This window comes from Emydura macquarii, unplaced genomic scaffold (assembly GCF_026122565.2).
Source record: "Emydura macquarii macquarii isolate MOO-44397 ecotype Brisbane River unplaced genomic scaffold, CSIRO-AGI_Emac_v2 contig_1477, whole genome shotgun sequence".
Taxonomy (NCBI): Eukaryota; Metazoa; Chordata; order Testudines; family Chelidae; genus Emydura; species Emydura macquarii.
In genome coordinates, this window is record NW_027131614.1 from 1,802,265 (window position 1) to 1,814,801 (window position 12,537).

The following is a 12,537-nucleotide window of genomic DNA, read 5'->3' on the forward strand; positions in this document are numbered from 1 at the left end:
CCCGCGGCTCAGCCCCCCAGTGCCGGGCAGCCCCGGGCTCTGCGGTGACCTTGGGACGTGCGCGCGGGGCGAGCTGTGCCGCAGCAGGGCGGGTGCGGAGCTGGAGCTGGAGCTGCTGGAAGCAGGAGGTGTCCGGGGGTGGGAGGAAGAAGAATATGTAATTGTTAAGTTGATGCTGCTCCCTGATGGGAGCTGCAGGAAAAGGTGCTGCAATCAGGGCATTTATTTCTGGCGAGAGCCATTTAATCCGCTCAGGCTCAGAGTTTGAAAGATGCCAACATCTGAAAGCAATTACTGGGGATTTGGAGGGGGATTTATAATAGTCTCAACTAATTTATTAGAGGGAAACAATTGTAACACTGAAGAAGGGAGGGGGATGGGCCCTCCTGAGTAGAGCCATTATTATTTCATGGTGTGTTTCTGAGATCGTATCAAAGGGACTGCCTGACTTCCCTAAAGTGGATCTGTACTGTACACATTTACAACATCTCCTATAGCTCTGGACACACTTTACAACTAAAATTCAGTATATACTTCTAGGTGAATAAATGACCAGCCTAAAATAACAACACAGGATTGGTAAACTAATCCCATGAGCATGTGAAAATAAAACTAAAGTAGTAGAAAGTACAACATATCTTGGGTTTCCCTACATTGCCTAGTACCACAGTAATTAATTGCTGGACAAAGGATCCAATCCTGCAAACCCTTACAGAAATGAACAAGTTTACTCACATGACTGAGTGCTCCCATTGTACCTGGACAGCAATGGGACTACTTGTGTGTGTAAAGGAACGCATGAATGTTCATATGGGTTTGCAAGACAGAACTCTATATGAACATTTTTAATATCCTGTTGGTTTGGACAGTTTTGCATCATAAGGGCACTGCTATCTCATTTTCATCATCAAACAAGTGATAAAATAACATGCAATGAATAGTACTAGTTTTGATTTTAGTCTGATTCAACTATATGGAGCCAAAAGCTGCTGTTAATTACTCCAAAGTAACAACATTACATTACATTACTCCACTGTGGAGTAACAACAAAACTGGAATGATATGGTTTATAATGAACCTAATAAAATTTGTCCCATGAAGTCTTTCTGTGTTAAAGGGGAAGAGTGTGTGCATATAATGTATTTACTGTTACTAACAGCAAAATGAACCAGCTAGGAAAATGCTTGGAAGAAATAAAGGCATTTCTTAGGCTTCTTGGAGGATTATTAGAAAATAGTTTAAAGATTATTACTTGATTAACAAAGTATGCATGTTCTTTCACACTTGTATGGTTCCATTTAAGTAGAAGTAGAGACCCCAAAGCAGAAATGGGAAGGCAAAGCAATATACATAGTGATAATTTAGAAGTGACTAATGTATGTTATGTACAATACAACTGGAAATTTGTGGGGCAGAAATCCACTGGGAAATTCCTCACTTGTTCATTACCCCCCCCCCCTTGTTTTTTTTCAGTAATCACTTTTTCTGATCTAGTATTTCTTCTTTCCATGACTATTGACACTCTCTCACACAGACACGCATATACAAACACACAAACACGTACACATATGCATCAACCATACAAAAATAACAGAAAGGCATTCATTTTATGCTGTGGACTGGCTGCACGAGGAAGGAATAGGATGTCTATATATTTCATATGGCTTCTTTCATTACTCAGAATTGAAAAAGAAATCAGAGCCTGATCCTGCCATCTTTTCACATGCAACTTCCACTGATTTCAAAGAGAATTTCACATCCAGAACAAGTACCAGATCAGGCATTATAAAGTTGGGCATGATTGGTTTCAGGGATCTGCTTGGAAGTCTTACTAGGGTAAATGAAATGATTCAGTCAGTAGCAGGGCCATGGGACTAGGATTTATTATTTCCTTTATAATCTGGTTCTGCAATTTATCAGATGGTTATTTCTACCTTATGTCGTGTATGTGCACACACACAGAGGATCCACAGTCTTTACAAAGCAAGCATTGGAGTGCTTGCATCATCTTGCAGGATTGTGACCCTAGCAGGAAAGGGCTGCAGTGGTTACTCCAGACCATGAATAACCCCCTGGCTCTGCCTTTGAAGGGCGTGGGTGTGGATTCCATATCCCCAGTTGCAGTGCACTCCACTTGCATGAAGTTTGAATTCTTGGGCTTTCTGTGGGCACAGTGAATTTCACTCATCAGTAGTTGTGTTGAGGTCGATAGAAAGACTCACATGTGTAAGGCCTACTTGCATGTGTAGAGTGTGCAATAGATTCTCAAAAATGGAGGCAATGTAAGTAGGTAGATTAGATAGTAAAAGGAATGTAGCCATGTGATTACTCACAGCTCCTGCCTTAATGTTTCCAATAGAAATTGCAATAGACTTTGGAATTAAAATAGGGTTTTTGTCATTGATGGCAAGAGTGTACTAAGATTATAACCTACATTTGTTCGTTTTAGTAGAGCAGCCTCCAGCTATTGTGACGAAGGACATAGGTAAGTTATGTAACTGGATGTGTTTGTCTGTGCCTGTCTTTCCCTCCATTTCTTTGGCTTATGTTGGGCCTAAGGGTTTTGCCAGTATGTGTTGCTGGGTTTGATGGCACCAATATAAATACAGCCACAAGCCTCATCAAGAACTGCACATGGTTTCAGCAGGAGCAAACTGTTCTCTCACAGCAGGTGAAATTCATTCCTGTGCCAAGAGCCAGCACAAGGCTTCTGCATCACTTAGCTCTCATTTAAACCCTATTTTGAAGGCTTAGGCCTTGCTGTTGGTCCTCTGCCCAGGGATGAATTTTACCCAGCATGTCTGTAGTTTCCCAAGTATCCAATTGTTTTCTGTACATTATTATAAATGTTGAATACTCCTGTAGCACCATGATTGTGAATGGTGGTTTACAGAAGTATTTTCAGTCTAAGGACCCCATCCAGCTCCCATTGTAATCAATTTCAAAATTTCTACTGAGTAAGAAGAGTGCCTTAAATAAGACAAACACAAACCCAGGAAAGGATGGTGAATAAAGGTTACAACAAATGACGATACTGTCATTCATATTATGTTGCAAATCAAGCATCTGCATCCTGGGCCAGATCCCCAGGGAGACTTGTGGATCTGACCCAGGATGCAGAAGCCTGATTTGCAATATAATCCAGCCCAGCTGTGCTCTGTGTCATCTTTCTGATCCTCTGATTCGGGAACCAACCAAGAGTTGAATGAGACCCTGGAGCAAGTTAGAGCTACTTTATGGCTGCTCTAAATTATAGCACCAGGATTGATCCTTTCTGGCTATATCTGCCATTAGCCATGCCCCAAAACTCTCCTTTATGATGATCTGTAGGGAATCAGGTGGAGTGGCATTCAGTCTGTCAGTAAAATTCCCCCCCCCCGACAGAAAGCTGACAAGCCAGCTCTCTGTTTTGTTCGCTTTTAAAAAGTCTAGCTATTTGCTTACTGGCTGTCTCCAGCTCCAAAATGATCTGAGTATTTCCTCAGATTTCATTCCTAGATGTGGCAGAAGGATCCAGAAGTTTAAACATAAAGCTTTGGAGGCACTTGGGGAGTTTGGTTACCTATGCTTCCATTTATCAGGTGTAATCATAATGACTGCATCGGGGTCAGACTGGTTCTGAGTGTATTTCCACCAAATCTAATCTGGTAACATCTAGTGCTTTCCCTCCACATTTACCATCTGTTCCTGCTCCTATTAAGTCAAGAGGATTTTTGCCATTTGTTTCGGAGTGAGCAAGTTGGAGACCTTAACTGTAAAAACAACAAAAAACCTTTTAGTATTAATAACAATGTGCAGAGTAGAGTAACCTGCAAGCATTGACAAACTAAGTGAGGTGGGAAAGGAATAAATAAGGATCATCTGCATCCTAGCTGTGTTTTGGATGGGTCTGGGATATAATGCAACGCTGCTTTAAAACACACAACATTTCATAAAATGTTTTTAGGTTGAAAATGAAGCAAAGTAATATTTAAGTAATCTGTTATGGCTATGTCTTTGCCGCCGTCAGATCGACTTATCTGGATCGACTGAGCGGTCAGTGAAGACCCGCTCAGTCGATCCAGAAGTCGATGCTGTTAATCCACCCCTGCAAGTGGCACAGTATTGTGAAGAGGGTGCGCAGAAGAGAAACACAGCAGTCTATGGGAGTTACGCAAGTTTTCTGCGTAGTTTGCGTAACTCCTGTCGACTGCCGCTGAATTGCCGGGGTAAGTGTAGACCAAGCCTATGTTAAAAATACCTATATCATCTGGTCTTTATGTTCTGCCTGCAACCAATAATAGTAACACTGTGTTGTTTCCTAGCTAAAATTGCAGGGGGAATTTAGGTAGAGAGAATGTAATTATCTGATCTGAAATTTGATTAAGAAAATGGGACTAACGCTTCCACTCTTATAAAGAACATCAAAAGATCTTAAATGCCATCTGGACCTAGGTGTTACATCCCATCTAAAAACTGTCCCTTTCTAGGACATTGCAGTTGGTTCAGCACTGGTCCAGAGGATAGAGCGCCACCATCTTAACCAACCAATAAAATGTCAAGCAGTGCCTAAACGTTCCTTTTAGTTTTGCTATCCAATTCGGACCCCATCCATCCTGCTTAATTTAAGAGCTCTGGAATGATAACAGAACAGGTAAGAATGATTGCAAGACATACCTGCACAAAACTCCAAAGAAGGCTTGAATCTTATCCTTAAAAAAATATGGTAGAATCAGTTCATGCAACCAACATCATGCAAGAAACACAATAACCAAAAAAGAGACCAATACAATCTGGGTCCAAGATTTATGACTCAGACCCATCTATAAATTAGTTCAGGTTCACCTGAAAGTTTTGGGAACTTTTTACTAAACCTGGGCTGGGTTTTGAGTCTGTAAGGAGGCCCAAACTCCTGTAAGGAGGCCCAAATTGCTACTCACAACTCTCCATAGACTGGCAAAATAATTTTCCAGCTAATAAGTTTCCAGCTAATGCAAATTGTTCTGCATTTTATGTTCCCTTGCGCAAGTAACCTACACCTCTTTCTTACAGAAACCCTATTGATTAGTTTGTTTAGCCTCCTGCCCAGTGATATAATTATTAGTAGAAATTGTGAGGTCTTTTTGTTATAATATTTGTTGTTTGGCTGCTGCTGCATGACAGCTTCCTCATTCCCAGCAAATACTTTAAGAGATTGAGTTATTGAACTAGCCGTCTCAGCTTTGCAAGAACAATAACATAGGCACAGATCATAACAATAAATAAGAAAATGATCTTCAATCACTCTTTAGGGTAAGCAAGCTGTTTCTGTTACTCTCTCTTTCTCCTATTTTTGCTGTCTGCTGTCTCTCATTCCTAGGCAATATATTATCATTATTATTTATCTAGAGTCAACATTGTGGTAAGTGCATGATACACAGAAAAGAAGACAAGGTGCCTGCCCCAAAAAGAATACAATCCAAAAGGGAATATATAAATATAGGGGATGGGACGCAACAACAGTCAATGTGCCTGAATGATGGAGTGAAACATGTCATGTTAAGTTCCTAGTTTTGTTTAGATTCCCTCTCCCCACCCACCACTTTTTTAATTTGTGAAGTGAATTTAATTTTCTTTACACTGTTGGTTTCCCTTTTTCTGCTGCATTCAGCATGGACAATGAAAATAGACACAACAGCTTCACTTTCTCATTCTCTTGTCCTCGCAGGATGTTTCAGTTTCAGTATTTGGGTTGCCCTGCATGGAATAGTGTTGTTTTAAAAATAAATTGTGTCTACTGAATTTTTTTAAAAGAAAGCTTGTCTACTGACATTTGATTTGATTATACCTTTATATTTACATATCCATAGTTTTAAACCTAAATTGGTGTGACGGGACAGATGCCCCTGGGCCATCTGGTGGCAAGGGAGGTGAGGGGGCGTGACGGGTTCTTCCCCGAGGCCCTGCCATTGGGTTGGCTGCCTGGCCCTGCATGGCTGGGGTCCCTGTGGCTCCCTGGTGTCGTTAAACTTCCAAAGCTGGGCTGCACGTGAGGATAGTCATCCCCTGAATGTGCCTGGGGCAGCAGCCCCCTCTCTGCCCTGGAGCAGCACAAGGTACTTCTTCCTGCCCTTTTAACATGTCAACATGTGAAAGTGTTGAGGGAAGATCATGGTGAAATCTGCAGCATCTTCAGACTAAGCAAAGCACAGAGGCTGCTGAGAGCTTGCCTTGCTTCTTACCAGCTGAGCCTGTTTGTTTCAAGATTAGAAAATTGCTGCAGAGGCTCCCAGCCCTGCTATTGGCTCTGCCACTCCTCTGCGTTCCTATTGGCTGAGCAAAGACTAGGCCAATGAGGGGAAGGGGGAAGAGGAGCAAGCAACTTCATTGCTCCCAGTCCTGGTTGGTGAGGGAAAGGGAGGGCAGAAGAAGAGCCCAGCAAGCAATGTAGCTCCCAGCTGTTGTCACAAAAATCAGGGTGAGGCAAAAGCCCCCCCACCTGCCCTGCTTACATGGCACCCCTGGTTGTTGTGTCCAGTACAGGGGGACTGGGAGGATGCTTGCTCCCCCTGCAGCGGGAGCCCTCGGCCACCAAGCCCTGCTGCCCCAGGACCCTGAGACAGTGGGGGGCAGCTCCTCCAAGGAGGGCCCAGCTGGTGCCCTCCCAGGCTAGCGTCTGGGGGCATGGCCTCTCTAGTCCCCCACCCTCAGTACACCACTGTCCACAACTGTTAGCCAGACCACAAACTTCAAATAGGTTCAACTTTTTCATCATTATCTGGATTATATGAAAATTAGGGACCATACCTTTAGATCTGGCCAAGCTCTTCTCAGTGCAGAGCCGGGGGGACGGCGACAAAGATGATTTATGCCACTTTGTGATTCCCTAATCTTGATGGCTGCTGATTTTTTGTTCAACTCCTGACATAAATTAGAGCAGCCTCGGGGCTGCTCTAACCTATGCCACCTGCAATGACTCCTTAGGGGCCATTCTGTCATCCCAGGATTTCTGGAGCACAAGGTGCTCCAGCATCTCCCCTTTGTGCCCTGATATAACGCCAGAATGTCCTCTATACTGGGAGGCTGCAGGTGGGGTAGCAGGAGGCAAGATATACAGCATCTATGTCAACTTTCTGCCATTCCCCTGTGTTAAGTTTTCCCCATACTTTTGAAAGCTGAGTGCCTTTTAAGGAAAATTAAACCAGCTGTGCTGCCTCCTCTAGAGTCTCACCATGTGATATTAAAGGCCTACTGTTTTCTATGCCCCACTCTACTCCTCTCTACCCCAGTCCTTCACATCCTATTTCACTGCAGAAAACAGTGCTGCAGATCTTCATAAAATACCTTTTACTTGTTCATATGCTTTGATGAATGTGAAACAATTATATATCAACATTATTAAAATAGCATCATTGGCATCTTAGTCAACATCACACATTGAAATGAAAGGGATAGTTCATTATTGTTTCAGGCGCTCTCCAAACTCAGACAGCCATCACACAGCATTTGTTACACTTGTTCTAGGCGTTCAAGGTTTTCTTCACAATAAGGGTGTCTTTTTCATTTTGAAAAAATGAAAGCTGAAACAGAAGAACATGTGAGAAATCTGTCTTTGATCCCCCCCCCCAAGGGGGGTGTGCCCATTCTTTGGAAAACACTGCCCTATGCACTGTGAACAGAGTGGGGCTGAGGCTTTGGCACTGCAGAGATATATATCGCTAGAGATGGGTTGATCTGATCTGATCTAATTGAATCTAATCTAAAGCTGAATCTAAAGATAACCTGCTCTAATCTGCATACTTCTAATACACCCATGACTGTATCTGGATGCCAGATTTTGGCATTCGCCCAGTATAATCCAGGGCTTTTTTGATCCAGATTTTTGGAGGTCTCAAGATCTTCTGTGGTAACAAGTTTATATCCTGAACAGTCCATTATAGAGGAAGGTTAAGAAGAAAGAAGTAATTGTCTGATTGCTCTGATGCAGAATGGGTGGCAGCTGCACATGATTTAGTTGCATTTGTTATCTGGCATTGCAAGCAATTTTTTTCACAATGTACAGCTATCATTACATTTTGCAGGACTTTTTGCAAATATCTGTGTTCTCAGATCAGTTACATATATAAATCCTGAGATCATAGTAATCCTATCAGAATCTTTAAGAGGATTGAGAGTTATTAAAACTTACTAAATAACGATTCTTACAGCTCCACATGTGAGAAATGTGGGGTGGGAGGTAAGCTAAATGGAAAGAGAAGGGGGACAGGGCAGGGGAAAAGAAGGTAACAGGAAGAGGTATAGAAGGATGGTGAGATGAAAAGACTGTAGAGAATCCACTTGTTTAAGCGTAGTAATATTATAATGATTCAGTCTGCCCAGAGGATCACAGTGAAAGTGACCTGCCCATCTTCTTGTTGCCAACATATCTGTAGAAACCCGTCTTATTATCCTTCACGTCCCTTGCTAGCTGCAACTCCAATTGTATATTGGCCTTCCCGATTCCACCCTGCATGCTGGAGCAGTATTTTTATACTCCTCCTCAGTCAGCTGTCCAAGCTTCCACTTCTTGTAAGCTTCCTTTTTGTAATTAAGCTTCAATATATTAAACTGAAATATGTTATCATTTGATGAGTTGATCTTAATCCAGTTCTTGGTGAGCACGTGTTCACCTAAGGACAACTGGCATCTTAGCGCAGAAGGGCCAATCACTGAACTCTGCGTGGAGCCTAATTTACCACCTGAGCACTGTGCTTGGTCAGGACTGAGACAGGAGAGTGCAGGGACACTTGCATCGTCACTGCTTATGTGTTCTACGTATGGCATATGACTGTTTCTGTGGTAGCATTATGACATCCCTACCGTGTCACCACTTGCCCAGCAACCTGGGGAGTCTCACAATGCTTTGTTGCTGTAGCTCCCAACGTGGCAGTGGTGTACTGGGAGGGGGAGGGAGCTAGGGGGCCGTGCCCCTGGGCGCCGGCCTGGACGGAGGGCGCTGGCTGGGCCCACATGCAGAGGAGTGGGGCCAGGAGAAGGGACAGCCACTGTGCTACTTGGGGCAGAGCAGCTCCTGGCCAGGTGCTGGGTTCACGTGGGAGAGTTGTGGGGGGAAGAGGTGGGGCTGGGGCTGGGGACCAATGGCTGGACCTGAGGGAAGATGGGGGCCCAGCCTGCCGGTGCTGAAAGCAAGTTCAGGGGGGGTTGGGCTGACACAAGACTGGGTTAGTCCCCAGCACCCAGCAGCGCCACGCCCCTGCTGTCTGCTTCTTGGCCATGTCCCCGCAAGCAGTGCCTCTCCCTCCTGTGTTCTGTTTCCCCCCGCCCCCGCAGCAAGCCCTCCCAGCCACTGCCTCCCGGCTGTCTGTCCCCCCCCCAACAGCTTGCCCCCCCATCCATCTGTCCCCCCCCAAGTAGCACACCCCTCCTATCCGTGTATGCCTCCCCTCAAGCAGTGCACCTCCCATCCATTCCCCCCATCAAGTAGCATGCCCCCCTCCCAGCCATGTCACCCCCCCAGCTGTGTATCTTCCCCCCACCAGCAGCCTGCTCCTGGGCGTGTGTCTCCCACCCAGCAGCACAGGCCCCCCCTGCGAGGAGGGGGGGGTGCAAATGGAAGCATTTGCCCCCGGGTGCCGGAGACCTACGGTATGCCACTGTAACATGGGCTTCTCACAAACAGTCAAACAGCATGCGGGGCACACCCGGAGTGTCTGTGTATAGCCACAGCCCTGGTCCAGAGACTCTGACCCCAGCAGCCGGTCGGCAAATGCCAGCCACACTCTGGCTTCCAGCAGCCTTGGTTACTACTTGCAGGGTGATCCAAACACACTCCCAGTCCTGGATATGGCCCCCCAAAACATATTTCCAGCCCTCTCCCGGACAGCCTAGATATAGCAGGTCCGTTACCCCTCTATGGGGATCAATATACAACAGTCTGCTACTGTAAATGGAGTTACCTAAGCAATTCACAACACGGGGTTAGTTTTAATTAAAGAGTAAAACAAGTTTATTTAACTACAAGAGATAGGTTTTATGTGAGTACAAGTATAGGGGGGAACTCGTAACTTTATATAATGTTACCACACATTTCATCACGATATTATTGGTCAGCGAGTTATTAGTTTTCAAATGATACTTCACAAGGCATAATTTGCACAAAGATTATTACAATAGTGAGTAAGGTCTGAATACAGGGGTGCATTCCCTCACATGCATCAAACCTACATAAATACTACAGTGTCTTTTATCTAAGATCTATTGTTACATGAAGAAGCGTTTATATTACACAAGTAGCACATGATTTCAATAACCTAGTTAAGGAGGGATCAACAGTCTTTAATGAAAGAAAGACACAAGAAGACAAAGTATCTTTTACTATTAATCTTTTCGTAAATAAACTTTATTGTGTAGGATTTGGCTCAGTAACAAACTAAATATTCTATTTGGTTATTAGACTTCTAATAGCCCAGACAGATTTAACATCAGAAGTTGGAACATCGCCCTGTTGACAGGGTATCTAAGGTCAACACTTCTTTTATATTACTATTTGTATGTGGGGATTTTTTCTGTTGCTTTGGACTCAGCTAGATCATTTAGATATAGTCATTAAAAACATATACAGGATGATTAAGGCAGTAACATTCATACATTAGATTTTACATTGTATCTCTAGCTCCAAGCTATAGTCCTGTTCATTTCTCAGTGACCAGCACTTTCTGGATTTACCCTATTAACCATAAACTAACTTCAAGTTCTCTCACAGTTCCCACTCACATAGAATCATAGAATCGTAGGACTGGAAGGGACCTCAAGAGGTCTTCTAGTCCAGTCCCCTGCACTCAAGGCAGGACCAGGCATTCTAGACCATCCCTGACAGGTGACATGCTCCCCCAAACCATGTCTTTCTCTTTAGGTCTCCTGCTTCTGTACTTTACTTCCCCTAAGTTTAGTCTTTTCTGAAGTACAGTTTCCTCAAAGTAACCAAAGCTTTCCTGCAGCCTGTTGGTTTCTGTCTAGGTCCCATTGTCATTTCCAGGTGGCCCATCAGCCCAGCCTTTCTGGATTTCTTGCCCTGTGTTCTCTCTTCATGCTACAATCCAGAGCAGGCCTTCTCCAGAGCAGATACAGCTCTTCCAGCAAGAATTGTCACTTATCTGAATTCTCCCTGTGGTCCACTAATGTCTTCCCCCCTGAGGGAATTCCCCTGTCCCCTCACCCCCAGTGTGGATAGTCCTATAGAATGACTAGCCCCTTTATCTCAATATTCTTCCTCTAATCATAAACTTTTTGTATTTAAGATTTCTCAGATGCTCTATCCTCTGATTTGATTAAACCCCTGATTAACATCAGCTTGTGCTTTATTCTTTTAACATTCTTGGCTTTGCTTCTCATCATAACGTCTCAGTTGTTTTACATCATTATGACTAGAAGTGTGTTTGTGCCTCATTTCTCCCTTTACATTTTAAAAATCCCTTCCCAGCTTCAAACACTGGCTGCTGGCTTCTAAACTCCCTTCTATAAAGTCAGATATTCTTTCATAAGGCAGGAAACATAAATAAATTCACTCTTCCTAAGACCCAATTATGGTTTCAGTTCCATTATGTTCACTGACATCAGGATTAGCCATCCCCAATCAGATAAACAAACCCTTTAAAATTGTAGTTGTTAAAGACTGAACCTTATTCTTTTCTCCTTTGCATCAGGGTAAATCAGGAGTAACTCTGACAAAATCAGTGGAATTATACGGGTGTAAAACCAGTGTAAGGAAGATGAGACTCAAACCCAGTGGAACTAACTATTCCGGTGTAACACCAGGGTAAGTGAGAACTGGTGGATTAAGTCTAAATGGTTGTTGGAGCCAATCCAGTCAAATGTCTTCTCAGCAAACCAAAGGACCCTCCCCCCCCCCCCCCTTTTAAAATGCTCCTGGCACTCCTGACTCATTGCTCTGACAATGCTGCCCCCTGCTCACCTCTCTGAAGTACACTGACCCTCAATATTTATCCTTGGAACTAATCATCATGGTCCATGTGCCCCTTTCCAGTTTAGGGCCTGAAGCCATAGATTAATCCACTGCTGAGTGAGAGCACAATCAAATCAGTGATGTTGCTCTGAATTAAACTGGGTCACTCTGGTTTTACAATGATCCAATCAGAATCTGCTCAAAGAAGTGACATGGTGTGTTAATCAGTGCAGAGTTTGGCTCCTGCACAGATAAGGACAGGAAAAATCAATGAAAAATCAACCTATCCTAGTGAAGCAGAAAGAAAGTATCTATGGGGGGAGGGAAAGAAAGAGTGGGGTTGCAAAATTGCCCAAATAAATCATCATGTTATACAAAGATACAGTGAAGGAGAATATACAGAAACCCCCACCCCAAAGTTTTATAGCCATGCAGCAAATTTTCCTCATGACATGAAAACAACAGCCATTCTAACAACCTCAGGCTGCAATCTAACCGTCACTCATGTTCTTTCTGCCTGAGAGACACCATCGAATGAAACGAGCAGTTGAACATTTTTTTCCACTGGCTGTGCTAAGGTAGCATGAGGACAAGCTCTCTGAACATTTTGAATGTTA